This window comes from Felis catus, chromosome A3, assembly GCF_018350175.1.
Source record: "Felis catus isolate Fca126 chromosome A3, F.catus_Fca126_mat1.0, whole genome shotgun sequence".
NCBI classification, from domain to species: domain Eukaryota; kingdom Metazoa; phylum Chordata; class Mammalia; order Carnivora; family Felidae; genus Felis; species Felis catus.
In genome coordinates this window covers 86321823-86338085 of record NC_058370.1, presented here as the reverse complement: position 1 = coordinate 86338085, position 16263 = coordinate 86321823, and the positions used below count along the sequence as shown (strand labels likewise).

The window sequence follows — 16263 nt, the reverse complement described above, 5'->3', positions numbered from 1 at the left end:
GTCTTCTTTGATTTCTTTTATTAAAGTTTTATAGTTTTCATTCTATAGATCTCTCACCTCCTTGGTTATATTTACTCCTCAGCGTTTCATTTTCGTTGGTGCTATTGTGAATGGGATTGTTTTCTTTATTTCTTTTTCAGATATTTCATTGTTAGTGTATAGAAATGCAATTGACTTCTGTATGTTGGTTTTGTATCCCTCAACTTTACTGAATTTGTTGATTCATTCTAACAGTTTTTTTGTGGATTCCTTAGGATTTTCTAAATATAAGATCATATCATTTGCAGAGACAATTTCACTTCCATTCTAATGTGGATGACTTTTATTTCTCACTCTTGCTTAATTATTCTGGCTGGACTTGCAATACTATGTTGAATATGAGTGGTGTGAGTGGGCACCCTTGTGTTGTTTCTGATCTTAGAGGAAAAGCTTTCAACCTCTCATTGTTGAGTGTGAGGTAGGCTGTGTGCTTGTGTATGGCCTTTATTATGTTGAGATATGTTCCTTCAGTACCCAATTTGTTGGGAGTTTTTATCATGAAAGTATGCTTTATTTTGACCAATGCTTTTTTTGCATGTATTGAGATGATCATATGTTTTTTATCCTTCATTCTTTTATTTTTATTTTTATTAAAGTTTATTTATTTATTGAGAGAGAGAGAGAGAGAGAGAGAGAATGAGAGAGAATGAGTGGGGGAGGGGCTGAGGGAGAGGGGGATAGAAGATCTGAAGCAGGCTCTGTGCTGACAGCAGAGAGCCCAGTGCAGGGCTCCAACTCACAAACCATGAGATCAGACCTGAGCCGAAGTCAGATGCTTAACAGACTGAGCTACTCAGGTGCCCCGTATCCTTCATTCTTTTAATATGATGTATCACATTTATTGATTTATGTATGTTGAAACATCCTTGCATCCCAGGGATAAATCCCACTTCTTCATGGTGTTTAATCCTTTTGTTGCATATTCACATTGCATATAAATTTCTTATTTTCAAGAACCATATTTAAGATAAAATGACTGTCAGTAATTAAAATGAAATAAAGGAAAAATAATGTATAAATTAGTACATCATTTTACTTTTCTCTTGTTTTCCCTATCACATGTTTATTGTATTGTATCACTCATGCTCCATTTTCCTCCTTGCTATTTGCTCCACTGAGTATTGCCCAAAGCTGGAACCCATATCTCATCAAGGCTGGCCACCTAATAAGGTCTCCTACCCACTGTTTTTCTTTTTTCCCCAGTAAAAACTTATCTGTTCTATGTCCCATTCTTATAACAGGGTTTTCACCCAGGTATCCTGGTTAAAAAAAAATTTATGAGATGAACTTTCCTGGGGCATATAGTGTTATAGCCCTAGTGGGTTCCCAAAGGCTGCACTGCTGACAGCCTGGGAACAGGAGTGGTGGGGTTTACACTTAGGAACAAGTGAGAAGCGGTCGTGACTGGGCAGGCTTGGTCACGATTTGGAGGTTATGAGCAGTTTACCACCTCTAACTTCAAGTCTCAAATTCCTTGTCATTTCTGATGCGGCTCATCCTATCTCTCCATCCAGGCTCTGCCTGTAGAGGGGTCCTCACCCGAGAGATTCACTCCTTTAGTCCTATTTGGGAAGCCTTCCCCTTACATGGCAGCATCTTGGGGTCCAGGAAGAGAGATCTTGCTGTAAATTCAGATGCCATCAGGCACTGAGAAATTATGACTGTTTTTTCTTTTTTTTTTTCCAGTGTGGTTCGTTGGGTAGCTAATTCTCATTGGTTATGCTGAGGTGAGGATTCTTTGGGATTTTGGAAGAAAATATCCTCACATTTTCCATTCCTTTCTTCCCAGAGACAGTTTGCTGGCAAGTAATGGCTACCTCTCTCTGCAGCCAGACGAGAAACAGAACTTAAGGCAGAGGCGAGAACAATGCCCATGTGGCCAGTGACATTCTTTGGTCTTTTTTTTTTTTTTTTTTTTTTTTAAAGTGTAGGAAAATGCAAAACTTAAAAAGGGCCTAATCTCCAGAGGAGTGAAAACTGCCTCTGGGGAGAGAAGACTGGCTGGGATGTCAGATGCTACATTTCTCTTTCCTCCTGGGAGGCGGATCTTCGGTTCCCACATCACAGTCCCTGGCCTGGGTGTCTGATGGTGGAGTCTGCACATTTGAGTGCTCTGGGGCTCGGTCCTCTGCCTCATCCTCTCCAAAGACAGGCTCACCCAGACTCCGGCCCCAGGGAACTCTGAGAAGCACCTTTGTTGTGGTGACTTCTGCTCAAGTCAGCCAGAGGGACAATTCTCACCTCACAGGGCTTCTGAAAGGCCTCACATGCTGCCTCAAATGTAATCTCTCGCTTTCCATTGTGCTTAGGGAATTGCTATAACTTTGGAAGAAAATGATAAAATAAAAACAGTACATGTATGCTCTTAAAATAAAAAAGCAGACAATGTTACAGAAAGCCAACAATGGAAAGCTCTTGTCTCTCAGGCCATGGCCACCCACCCTGAGCCCTGCTTCCCAGAGGAAACCGCTCTTAATTGTTGCTTTGTTTCTTTTTTAAATTTAGTTTTTATTTTATTTTATTTTATCAAGGTTTAACGGGTGAACTAGTTCTACAAGGCTTGTTATTAAAATAGCGGTACAAGTTTCTTTTTGAGATGATGAGAATAATCTAAAATTAGAATGTGGTGATGGTTGCATAACTCTGTAAATACCCTAAAACCCATTGAATTGTGCACTTTAAATGGAAGGACTTTACGGCATGTTAATTATATCTCAATAAAGCTATTAAGAAAAGGGAGGACAATAAATACTTCCAAGAAAAGCAGTCTCCTGACCACCTCCCCCACACCAACCACTTTCCCACTTCACGGAAGCAACCGCTTTCAATTAGTGTGATATTTTCCTCCACGTTTCTAAACTGATTTGCTTGCAATGCTATTTCTTGATTATTCGGTTTTAGTCATTTACTATTTAGACAATTTTTTTTTCATGTTTATTTTTGAGAGAGAGAGAGAGAGAGAGAGAGAGAGAGAGAGAGAGAGAGAGAGAGAGATGGAGTGTGAGCAGGGGAGGGGCAGACAGAGGGAGACACAGAATCCCAAGCAGGCTCCAGGCTCTGAGCTGTCAGCACAGAGCCCGATGCGGGTCTCAAACTCATGAGCCGTGAGATCATGACCTGAGGCAAAGCGAGAGGCTTCACTGGCTGAGCCACCCAGGCACCCCTAGTCATTTACTATTGACTTAAAAAAAGATGAGGTTTTAACCTTCTTTCATATTACTTACCCTGGCCCCTACCGTTCTACTCGCACACTTCTCATCCTCCATCTTTCTAATACAGTGTTATTAATATTTTGGTTAGCTCAGTTTTCTGTGTTTACATTAGTATTAGGACAAAAACTCCATGGGCAGCAGCTCAGTTGTGTGGCATGAAGGAAGGTTTCTCAGTTGGTCAGCCTCCTATTTTTTTCCCTCCCTCACCCCCACTTCCAGTATCAGGCATGGCTGATTTCTAGATCTTTGAGGCATCAATAGTAGTGTGAAGTGTTTTGAGGCTGTCTCCACTGTGGTCTTGGAATACAGTTGTTTTTTTTTTTTTTTAAGGTGACCCTTGGGTTATTTCTCACTCATCCATCTGCTAATTTCTGAAAATTTGTCACTATTTTCTCATCATCCATTCTTTTGTTTTAAAATAAAATTTATTAAAATATAATTAATATTCCATACAATTTACCCACTTAAAGTGTACAATTCAGTGGGGGGCGCCTGGGTGGCTCAGCTGGTTAAGCAACTGACTCTTGATTTTGGCTCAAGTCATGATGTCACAGGTGGTCATGAGATCGAGCCCCAAGGTGGGCTCCGTTGTGCACGGAGCCTGCTTAATATCATATCCTTCCCTCTTCCTGTGCCCCTCCCCTGCTTGGTACACACACTCTCTCTCAAAAAAAGTGTACAATTCAGTGGATTTAATATATTCACAGAGTTGTGCACCCATCACCTCAATCAATTTTAGAATGTTATGATTTATTTTCCTTGGTGTATTTATGCCTTAAAACGTCTTTTACTGCATCTGTAGTGGGATTTTGGAAGCTAGTGGAGGCTAACACATGTATTCTATCTGTCATATATCATCAGAGCATCTACTTCATATCTATATATCACTTTTTGATTTAGTAAATTAGACATTATTTAATGTCTTCTTGCAATAATAGATGAAAATTGAACGCAGTTACATAGTTATAGTACTATTTTTAGTTCCTTCATTAATTATCTTTGTAACTTTAAAGGTTTTGGTCACCTTTTTATTTCTTTTTCTATCAATTATAGATGGCATCTCTTAACAGTGTGTGTGTGTGTGTGTGTGTGTGTGTGTGTGTATGTATATATATATGTATATATGATTTGCTTCTTTTCTTTTTCATTTACCTCTCTTTCACTTACGTCTTTCAGCTTGTCATCTATAATTTTCCCTTTGCATTTTTTCCCTTTGTATTTTTTTTAGGTTTTTTATGTTTATTTTTGAGAGAGAAAGAGATAGGGCATGAGTGGGGGAGGGTCAGAGAGAAGGGGAGACATAGAATCTGAAGCAGGCTCCAGGCTCTGAGCTGTCAGCATAGAGCCTGATGCGGGGCTCGGACTCACAAACCATGAGATCATGACCTGAGCTGAAGTTGGACACTTAACTGACTGAGCCACTCAAGCACCCCATAATGTTTATTTATTTTTGAGAGACACAGAGACAGAGCATGAATGGGGGGAGGGCAGAGAGAGAGGGAGACACAGAATTGAAGCAGGATCCATGCTGCGAGCTGTCAGCACAGAGCCCCACATGGGGCTCGAACTCAAGAACCGTGAGATCATGACCTGAGCCAAAGTCGGATGCTCAACCTACTGAGCCACCCAGGCGCCCCTCCTTTTGTATTTTTAATGTATTCATATATTTGTAATATATTCATAACTATAACCATCATTAATTTTTATGCTTTGCCTATATGTTGATCCAAAAGTTAAAAACAATAATAATTGTTTATATTATAAATATGTACATATTTTCATTGCATATTCAACTAGAGCATTCTAATTATATTTTATATATATTTTTTGTTCAGTTTTAATTTTTTCTGGAATTTTCAATGAACTTTCTTTTCTTCTTGCATTGTCTTTCTGAATTACAAGCTTAAGTTCTTCTAAGTAATCAAGAATAGTATCATATGTATAGAATCCACCCTTTTCCTTGATTTTCATTCTCTGGGTCCTCTGCTATCTTGCTTGAATCTGGAATTATTTCTTTCTCACTGTGCTAAATAGTTTTTATCTTGGATCCTTAACCTCCTGGGTTGAATCTCTTGTTTCTAGGATTCTGTGTCATCTTCTTTCTCATTTTACTCTTTTTTTTTTTTTTTTTGCTGGGGCTCATCCTCAAGTATATTAATAGAAAGGTAGTAAAATTTTCTTTCCTTGAAGGTCTCAAAATATCTTTGTCTTAATTTTATATTTTCAATGATAGTTTGACAGGGTATATAATGCTATGTTGAAACTAAATTTTTCTCAGAAATTTTAAGGCTTTGTTCCAGTGTTTTCTAGAAACCCTTATCTCTGATGTAATCTCTGATACCAGTCTGGTTCCTGTTCCCCTGTAGACAATTTTATTTTTCCTTTCTAGAGGCTTTTAGGATTATTCTTTTTATCCTTGGGGGTCTTGAAATTTCACCTCTGTCTATTTTGCTCTCTTTTTCATTTTTGGCACTGCATTTGGTTGACCTTTCAATCTAAAGACTTGTATCCTTCAAATCTGGGTGAGTGGGGTACTATTTTAAAAATAATTCTACTCCCTTTCTGTTTCCTATACTGCCTCTCTTTTTCACTGGGGCTTCTATGGGTCAGATGGATTGATCTTCTATGAATTTTGTTTTTTGTTTTTTTTTAAAAATTTTTTTTTCAACGTTTTTATTTATTTTTGGGACAGAGAGAGACAGAGCATGAACGGGGGAGGGGCAGAGAGAGAGGGAGACACAGAGTCGGAAACAGGCTCCAGGCTCTGAGCCATCAGCCCAGAGCCTGACGCGGGGCTCGAACTCCCGGACCGCGAGATCGTGACCTGGCTGAAGTCGGACGCTTAACCGACTACGCCACCCAGGCGCCCCAAATTTTGTTTTTTTTTAAGTTTATTTATGTATTTTGAAAGAGAGAGCAAGCGGGTTAGGGGCAGAGAGAGAGGAAGAGAGAGAGAATCCCATGCAGGCTCCACACTGTCAGCATGGAGCCCAATGTGGGGCTCGAACTCAAACCGTGAGATCAGACCTGAGCCGAAACCAAGAGTCAAATGCCTAATCGACAGAGCTACCCAGGTGCCCCTTTTTTCTTTTATATAATATTTCCCTTTACTTTTATTTTCTTTGCTAGGGGGTTTTCTTAACTTTATTTTCCAATCATTCTGATGATTTTTAGATTTCTTTTTGAATTGTTTCCTTTATTCATAGTATCTTGTTATTATTTTATGTGATGTCACAAATCTTACTGAGGATACTAGTTAGAGACCTTCTTGTCTCTGAGTTACCCATATCTTAATGTTTATGTTGGTCTTTCTCACAGTCTAGGCTTCTCTCAAAAGTCTAGTGAGGTTTTAGTTATATTCAAGGATGAAGCAATAGAAAAAGGCGATTGGGAAGTCTGCGTGTGAGGGAGGAGCTTTTCAACTGGTTGGCTTTGTTTAAAGAAGGAGAGTGGGCAGGAAGTTGGATCTTACCAAGGAGACTCCAAATGCCCTACTCTGGTCACCCTAGCTTTTCCCAGCTTGTCTACTCTTTAAAGGGAAGAACCCTCTGTTATGTTTGTTTGGAGTAAAGAGGGTATGATTAGAGAATACAAGTCTGCTAGTTCTGCACAAGTTGGGGACAACTCTTTTGTATACAGACTTTCCATTAATCTCCTTGTTTTCAGCCCTTCATCTTACTCCCATTCTCTAACACCTGGCATTTGTGAGTTGAGACCCTCTCTGGGGCTATTCAGGGCAGGGGTGTCAATCTTCAGCTCCATCCCCTCCATGGGTCCTGTAGACCATAGCATCCTCCATCTTGTTTCATCCTTTGCCAGCTCCTCATGTATTTGCTTTCTGTCCTTCAGAAATGTATTGCAATCCATTGTCCACTGATGGATACTCCCACTCTCTTTATTGTGATGAACTTTTAAATATTTTTACTGTCATTTTAATGAGGTCTTTCAAGGGAATGAAAGGTAGTAGTATGCTATCTTGATTGGAAACCCTGTTAGTTTTGATAGATCTTGGGTTTATTGACAGATCTGGGTTGCAGTTACATAGCTCAGTGCATTTTTATGCTACTTCATCCCTTCTCGCTGCAACATTGCTATTATGTGGAAGACTGGAGAAGCACTGAGAAGAGTGAGCTAAACGATTCATTTTTCTGGGGCCCAGGTTCCTCACTTTTAAGTCATTCTTGCAATTAATGAACCTCTGGTACATATGTGGTTTTGCGTTAAGTGCTGAAGAAACAAAGATGAATTAGTCACAGTCCTTTCCTATCAGCTAGTTGGGGTAAGAGTTGAGCAGAGACAAAATAATTAGATTTTATGGTGAGTGCTATGATAGAGATATGTAACAGATAATAGAGGAAGATGAAATCATGGAAGGTTTCACAGAAGAGGTAATATGTAAGCTTAGATAAGAGTTCTCTAGATTGACAAGGGAGAGGGAAGGCATTCCAGGAAGAGGGATAAGATGTACCAGGAATCATGACAGAGCTTGGTGCTATCAGGGAACATGTAAGAATTCCATGTAACTGGATGGAGCATAGGTGCTAGTGCAGGAGGGATGAGAAGTGAGACTAGAAAGTTAACAATGGCAGCTAACATGTCTTATATGTACAATTATCATACACATTTACAGATGAGGAAACTGACCTTAAGGTCGCTCAATTTGTAAGTGGGGTAGCTGGGGTTAGATCCCTGACAGTCTGGTTCTAGAGCTCATTCTTTTTGTTTAGGGGTTAGATGATCAAGGGTTTTGTTAAGGAGTTTGGGCTTATTTTTACAAACAGGCCCTAGGGTCGGGGTGAGACAAGATCAACGTTGTGTTTTAGAGACTTAACTCTGGAGCCCCTATTTGGAAGGCCAAAGTGAGAGATCCAGAGAGCAAAGTAGGGGATGGTTGCTTCATGTATCAGGGAATGGATGATGAATCCTGAATTTAGAAGGGACATGGGGCTGCAGTGGAAGAGGTTATTATTTATTCCTGAAGCAAAATCAACGGAACTTGGTCACTAACTAGATGTGAGAGTTAGGAGGAGATGGGGTCAAGATTAGGTGACTGAGACAATGGTGTTTAAGATAAGCACTCTTTGGAGATGGGAGAGGAAGAGGATGTGCCATTGAGGTGACTGGATCATATCCAGGTAGTTATGTCCAGACGTGTTTGGAAGGATGGATCTGGAATGTTGGGGAGACATCTGCGTTGGCTCTACAGATTTAGGATTCACTAACCCATAAGGAAAATTGAAATCATGGGAATGGATATGAAGAGAGTATGTGGTACGAAGAAAACCAAGGTCAGAGTCCTGTGAAGCATCAGAATTTATGAAGACCGTGCCCAAAAAGCTGGTTGATGACATACTTAAGAAGAGGTGTAGGGGTTTGGGTAGTGGGAGAAGTTAGGAAGATTCCAGAACTGCCTCTGGGCAGCTTTGGTGTGTGGGGCCAGGCTGTCAGGGAGGCAGCCTCAGGGGAGAGCCAGGTCTCTGAAGGACAGGGGGAAGGGGCAGGGGTGAAGCACGGATGGAGAGAGGTTTTCCCAGAAATGAGGACTCCAGGGGGAAAAGAAGAAAGGGAGGAGAGCGTTCAGAAGTGTTGGGGTGGAAAGAGGTCACTTGACTGAGAGTTCAGTGACCGAGGGCACCATGGAGGGTGGCTGAGGGAGGGTTGGGAACCATTCCAAACTGGCCCCTCTTCTCTCAGCTATTTCCAGCCTCTAGTTACTCAGGTGGCTGCCTGTCGCTGCATTTATAGATCCGTGGCGTTGAATCTGGGTCCCTGAAGTGCTGATGTGTACGTTTACATCCACACATTTGGCTTCCCCGGACCCCGGGACAGATGTGGAAACAGTAAGCGCAGGCAGCCAACATAAGCAGAGAGGCTTACAAATCCAAACCTCCTTTCTGTTTAAACTGGAACGTCAAGACCCAGCTTCATTCCTCCAATCTGTTCCAGTCCAAAGGAAAATGGGCCATCTCTGGTCTCACATTTTGGAGCAGAGCATGACGACTCCATGCCACATGCCCGATTGGTTGGTCTGGACCACCACACAGCCTGGTGCCCGGCCACTCCCGAGGCCTCCTGCCAGACTCCACACAGGTGTCTTGATTGGTTTCTGAGTGTCTCCTGAACCCGTCCCAACAGCCCATCTAGTAGATATTATATTGGTCTCATTTGCAGCTGGAAAAAAAGGAAACTCAGGATCACACAAATACTAAGCAGGAGAAGTAGACTTTATTTTATTAAACTTTTCTTTTGTTATGAGATATTTCAAACACAGAGGAACATTCCAAGAATACCATATGATAGCTCTATAAGACTTTAACCTTAAGCTACCCCTGCATCAGATTTTTAAAAGAAAATATTAACAAATCCAGTTAAAGCTCTCCGTATGTCCCTTTCTGATGTTTTTTTCTCCTCCTTCTCTTTAGAAATAACTACTATTTGAAGTTGATGTTTATTATTACTATGCAAGTGTTTATATTTTTGTGCATTGAGCAATCAGCCATTGTTGGGTCATGTTTCACAATTCCCTTCCAGTCCTGTTCAATCCAGATTCTAACTCCTTAGCTCCCTAATTTGGATGTTTAAGTCAATTTCCTTACTTCCTTCGATAATATTACAGGCTTATTATGGGTAGTTTGTCTTGCTCAAGCCTTTCTTGCCAAACCATTCTGTGTAGTGAATGGACCATGAACAATATTTTCCACAGAGCAGAGGTGGGTGTGGAAGGTGGGTGGAAATGTGGATCAACCAAGAAGTCAGAGGACATAGGAGCACCAGAATCTTCTGGACAATGCTTGCAACAGTCTCAAGGTTCTTCCCACTTCTTCTCGATGAATTTCTCCCATCTGGCAGAAAGAACTCTCCTAATATTAAATCCTACAGGAAGTGGAATGTTTAAAGGTTTTTGAGGGTTTTTTTTATTGAAGATTTTTTCTCATGTTTTGCCTGGTATTTTCCATGAGTCAAAGACAACGAAATAAAAAAAAAATCACAGCCATCTTCATCAGTGATGAGTTCTTCAGCTTCTAGAACAGTGAGGTACCATGTTTTCTGCAGAATTCCAGGATGTCCAGAATTTTCTGCAATGATGGAAATGTTCTATAGCTATGCTGCCCAGTACAGTAGCTCTTAGTCAGTAGTCACATGTGACCATTGAGTACTTGAAAAGTGGCTGGTGTGACTAATGAACTGAATTTTAAATTTTCTTTAATTCTTAAAAATAATTTAAGTTAGAATATCCCCATGGGACGAATGATTACTGTATTTAGACCAATATGTGTTGGGAGAGTTTCAACAAGTCTTAATAAATCAAATGAGTTCATATTAAATTGCAACTGGTTTATTTGCTTTTTTCCCCCCTGAAATCTGAAGGTAATATAAGAAACTGGATAGTTTGGAAACGATTGTACAGACTGTTGTTTCTCCGAGAGCTTCTGTTAATCTGCTGTTTGTAGTCAGCATATCCTTGTGATTCTCTTGCTGTTAATAAGTACCAGGTATTGGTGGCACGTCCGCCTGCACCCCTCATTGTCCCTCACCTCATAGCTCACTCAGTCTCATCATTCTCCAACTTCACTGATTCTGACTTTGTAAAATTCAGGTTGTCCTTAGTCTTCCTCCACTTTGGCACAGCCTTGCCCTGGGAGATGAGCAGGACTGGAGACCAAGGCCAGACCTGATTCTAATCCTGGTTTTGGACTGTCCAAATCAGCTTTCATGTCTTTAACTTTTATTCTGAAATAATTTTAGATTCACAAAAATGTTCCAAATAGCGTAATGGTACAAAGAATCCTGGAGTATGTTCTTCACCAGATTTCCATGTGTTCACGTGGTTAATATTTTACCACCTTTGCTTTAGTCTCTCCTCCCTTTCTGTATACCAATATCTACATCTATATCTGTATTTATATCTATTATCCATCTCTGTGTGTGTATATGTGTGTGTGGGTGTATATACTCTCTGTATGTGTATATATACACACACATATACATATATATTGGTGTGTGTATACATACATATACACGTATACATACATATGTATGTATGTATACCTTCCCTAAAAACAGGGACATTCTTTTATGTAACTATAGTATAGTTATCAAATTCATAAAATTAACATGAATAAAATACTATTATCCAATATATAGACCTCATTCAATTTTTTTCTAGTTGTTTCAATAATGTCCTTTATAATAATAACAACAAAAAGCCTCTGATCTAGTATCCAACCCAGGATCACAGGCTGCATCTCTTTTCTTATCTCATTACTCTCCTTTAATCTACAACAGTTCTACAGTCTTTTTTTGCATTTCCTTGGTCTTGGACATTTCTGAAGAGCACCAGTCAGCTGTTTTCTAGAATTTCCCTCAATTCGTGTCTGTCTGATATTTCCTCATGATTGGATTTAACTTATACATTTTTGGCAAGAGTATCACGGAAGCGATGTTGTGTCCTCAGCGCGTCATATACAGAAGCACATGATACCAACTTTTCATCTGTGATTACTTGCTGAAGGTGGTATCTGTCAAGTTTCTCCATGATAAAGTTACTATAAATTTGTAATTACTAAGAATATCTGGTGATATATTTTGACACCAAATATCCTGTTTCTCAATCATACTTTTGCTCATTAGTTTAAATATCTATTTATCATTCTTGTTTGAAACAGTTGTTACTATTGTGGTTGCCAAAATGCCAACTGTGTAATTATATCATTCTTTATGTAGTTGGCATTTATTTGTGGACATTCTATGTTAAGGAATACTTTTTTTCTTTTATGGGGGGGAAGATCTTTTATCTATCTATCCATCTATCTATCTTCATCATTTACTTATCTGTATTGCACATCTATGTTCCAGGCTCATCTTGTACTTTTTTTGTGTACCAACTCTGGAATAAGTCATTTCTTCAAGGACCAGCTTTCATTTTGATGATCGATGTTGGTCGAGTGCATAGGAGACAAGAGCCAATGTAACAAGCTGGGGCCCTATAAGGCAACTTAGTGTATGAATGAACTAGAAATATACTCTGCCTTACTCTACTATTCCTCCTAGTAATAGCAAGGAATAGCTTGCTTGCCAGCGTTGGGTTGAGGGAGAAAATTTTCTCTTGAGAATTCTTAACCACAGGCTGGCATTAACTCAAATTTGTAACCCAAATTTACACTACCTGCATGATTCTAAATACCTTTAGGTTAGAATTTGTTTTTAAACAGTTCTGGATTGGTGATGATTCCAGATATTTGGAAGAAGCAAACATAAATTTTCTTTGGTGAAATGCAGTCACAACACAAACCTCAGAGTTTTCCATGAATAAAGTTCTGAGGAATGTAGGCTCAGAGTCAAAGTCAAAAAGCATTTAAGGAGACAAGGCACTATACGCAAAAGTCAGCAGGAACAACAAACCACAGAATCAGGCCAGCAAAGCTTTTAGATATGGGAATTATTGGATATAAAATGCAAATTAAACATGTTTAATATATTTAAAGAAAGAAAACTGGTAAGGTACAGCGCTTATGAAAGATAAACAGGCATACTTGAAAACCAACAAAAAATAACTTTTAATAAAAGACAAATGTAAAAACTGAAATTAAAAAACCTCAAATGAGGATTTAAAGAGAAAATTAGATGTAGGTGAAATGCTGATGAACAGGAACAGAGATCTGAAGAAATGATCTAGAATGCCTAACAGAGAGACAAAGAGGTAGAAAATATGAAATACAGGTTAAGAGATATGGAGGATGGGCTGGGAAGGTGTAACATAGGTCTAAGTCCAGAAGGAAAGGAGAGAGAAAGGAAGAAAGGCAATTTTTGAAGGCATAATGGCTGAAAACTATTCATATTGATGAATACACAGATGCATACTTTTAGATTCAGGAAGCCCAATAAATTTATAGCAATAGGAACAAAAATTGTCCTTAGACAAATAGCAGTGAAACTGGGGAATACAAAATACTATGGACAGCAGCTGATATTCCCAGCAACCAGGGGTGGGTATGTTATTTGTCAGCCTTGAAGAGGGGATCTGGGCAGAGTATCCTACTGTCCACTACACATTTTCATAATGTTAAGAAACACAAGGTTAAAAATGTATTTATAGTATTATTTCGATATTTTACTTTTTATTATTTTTTAAAGTAGGCTCCATACCCAGTGTAGGACTCAAACTCATGACACTGAGATTGAGAGTCGCCATGCTCTACCAACTGAGCCAGCCAGTTGCCCCTGATTTCAATATTTTAAAATGGGCATATGTATAAAAAAAAAAAAAGGACTGAGAGGGGTTAAAGTAAGCTGTTTAAGAGGCTTTGCGTTGGTGTTGAAATAATGGATAACTTTCATTTTCTCCCAACCTGTATCTTTTAAACACACACACACACACACACACACACACACACACACATCTTAGGTAGTTTATGGACTACATAAAGCCACACCACTGATTCCTCTCTATGAGCTGTTCAAGTCAGTCAGAAAGTGAATGTCAGTGTCCTTCAGTAGGTGAATGGATAAACATCCAGACAGTGGAATATTACTCAGCAGTGAAAAGATGAGCTATCAAACATTGAAAAGACTTAGAAGAAGCTTAAATGCATATTGCTAAGGGAAAGAAACCAATCTGAAAAGTCTACACACTGTATGATTCCAGCTATATGGTATTCTGGAAAAGGCATAACTATGGAGACAGTATTAACTATCAGAGGTTTCCAGGGATTCAAGGGGAGAGAGGAGGCAGGATGAACAGGTGATGGAACTATTCGGCATGATACTGTGTGATGCATGGTGGATACATGTGCATTTGTAACACAAAGAGTAACTCAAATGTAAACTATGGACTCTTAATATTGACTTATCAATTATAACAAATGTACCACACTAATGCAAGATGTTAATAATAGGGAGAAGTATGTATAGGGAAGAGGGGATATGTGGGAATTCTCCACATTATCTGGTCGGTTTTCCTGTAAACCTAAAACTCTTCTAAAAAACCAAAATCTTTTGATTAAAAAAAAAGAAAAAAGAAAGTGAGTATCCGTTTCTGTTCTAGAGGCAACGACATTAGCAGTAGTTGGGACTGAATTTAATAGATGGTGTGCTCAGCAAGCCAAGGTGAGGAGATCTCCTTAGCATGGGCTCACCAAAGCCCCTTTCAGGTAGTTGTGAAGTATCAGAAGATAAATCTACAGATAAACAGCTGCTTTATTGACGGATGCATTAATGAAGATCACAACATCTTGACTGCTGATTCTGGATCCTTGCTGTTTCTTCAATGAGCCATTACACAACTGTTGGGTCTTGCTCTATGCGTCTGTTGAATGGCAAGGGAATCTGGTCCTGAGACAGGACATCTGATAAACAAACGAGGCAAATTGGAGTGGATTGTTCTGGTGACTGCCAGGGCTGGCGCCTTTTTTTTTTTTTTTTTTTCCCTTCTGGCACCTACCCTAACTTCCTGGCATCTATTCTTATTTTTCCTCCCAGACCAACTGCAAAAAAGGACTTGACCTCAACTGACATAGCATGTGGAAGAATGTGTATGCATTGAAAAGCAATCCAGTAAGCTGACGAAGTTAATGAATTTTTATAGGAATTCATTCAATACCACCCAGTGAGAGTCCATGCTTTGAATATTTGCTCAAAGGCAATGGGGAAATGAGAACTTGCTTATTACCTCTGGTTCTTGAAAGAAAACGTTGTCTCAGATACAGCTTCCATTCCTATTGTTGATTTTCATAAACATTTGGACATGTTGAGATTCTTCATTTATATGTTTGTTCATTTAACTAACATTGGTTAACTATCATGTGACAGGCACCAATTGTGTAGAATTGTTACTGGAGAGGCTACACCAATATATGTTCTAGTGTAGTGCCTGAGTGTGGGGGTGAGAGATCCCTTTTTCTTTTCCTCCTTACCCTCACCTTGACAACTCCTGCCCTTCCATTTTTCTCTCTACCCTTTTTTTTTCTTTTTTCTAGGAGTTGAGACCTGTCTAATTGGTAAGATTAAATGAAGCTTCAAGTCACAGGATAGTGCTTCTAAGGGCACAGTCACTATTAATTAGAAGTACTTCTCTTGTATTCTCTTTTAAATCTATTTTCCTATGCAGTAGAGATAGAAATTTCATCTTCTCTCCCCAGTTAGATAGCTCTTTATTAAAGAATTAGTCCTTGGATATTCTACCATTATCATAAACAAACTTCCATATATTTACAGGTCTGTTTCTGAAAATTGTTCTGTTGTATTACCATATACTGGCTATATTGTCCATTTACTTTTCTAATTAAAACTTAAAATTTTTTTAATGTTTATTTATTTTTGAGAGAGAGAGAGAGAGAGAGAGAGAGAGAGAGAGCGCACAAGCCAGGGGAGGAGCAGAGAGAGAGGGAGAGACAAAGCAGGCACCAAGGCTCTGAGCTGTCAGCACAGTGCCTCATGTAGGGCTCAAACTCATGGACTGTGAGATCATGACCTGAGCCGAAGTCAGATATTTAACCAACTGAGCCACCCAGGCATCCCTCTAATTAAAACTTAGAATCTGCATTTGAAATTACTTCAAAATCTTGCTAGGTGATTTATTGGCCTTCATTTAGATTTGTAGATTATTTGTGGGAGAACTTAATGTCGTTTCAGTGTTAAGTTTTCCCATTCAGGAATGCAGTACCACTCTCCATCTAGTAAGGAGAATTCATAAAATTTTATACTTGTCTTCCTGTAGGTTTTGTACATTTTTTGGTAAGTTTGTTTCTAATTAATTTATATATTTATATAATTTACATATAGAATATAACTATATAATATAATTATATAGAATTTATATATAATTTAAAGTATAAACATGTAAGATTGATGTATTTTTTCTATTCTGAATGGATAGTTTTCTAACTGGTCACAGTCAGTGATGGTGCTGATCATTTACCTGGCCAGCTTACCGGCCTCTTTTATTAGTTGTAATAAGTTTTAAGTTGATTCTCATGGAATTTTCAGGTAGTCAGTTATGTTGTCCGAAAATAAT

At 39.0% G+C, this 16263-nt stretch overlaps 1 protein-coding gene and 1 long non-coding RNA gene across 2 annotated transcripts in view; one reads left to right on the top strand and one right to left on the bottom strand.

Annotated features, from left to right (window-relative positions):
• Positions 1 to 15548, top strand: part of LOC123384494 — a 35052-nt gene extending 19504 nt beyond the window's left edge. Inside the window, exon 3 of the long non-coding RNA XR_006595649.1 lies at positions 14730 to 15548. This is a non-coding gene — a long non-coding RNA (uncharacterized LOC123384494). The remainder of the gene's footprint in view (positions 1 to 14729) is intronic.
• Positions 1 to 16263, bottom strand: part of ANTXR1 (ANTXR cell adhesion molecule 1) — a 256503-nt gene that overhangs the window by 15393 nt on the left and 224847 nt on the right. The window lies entirely within an intron of this gene.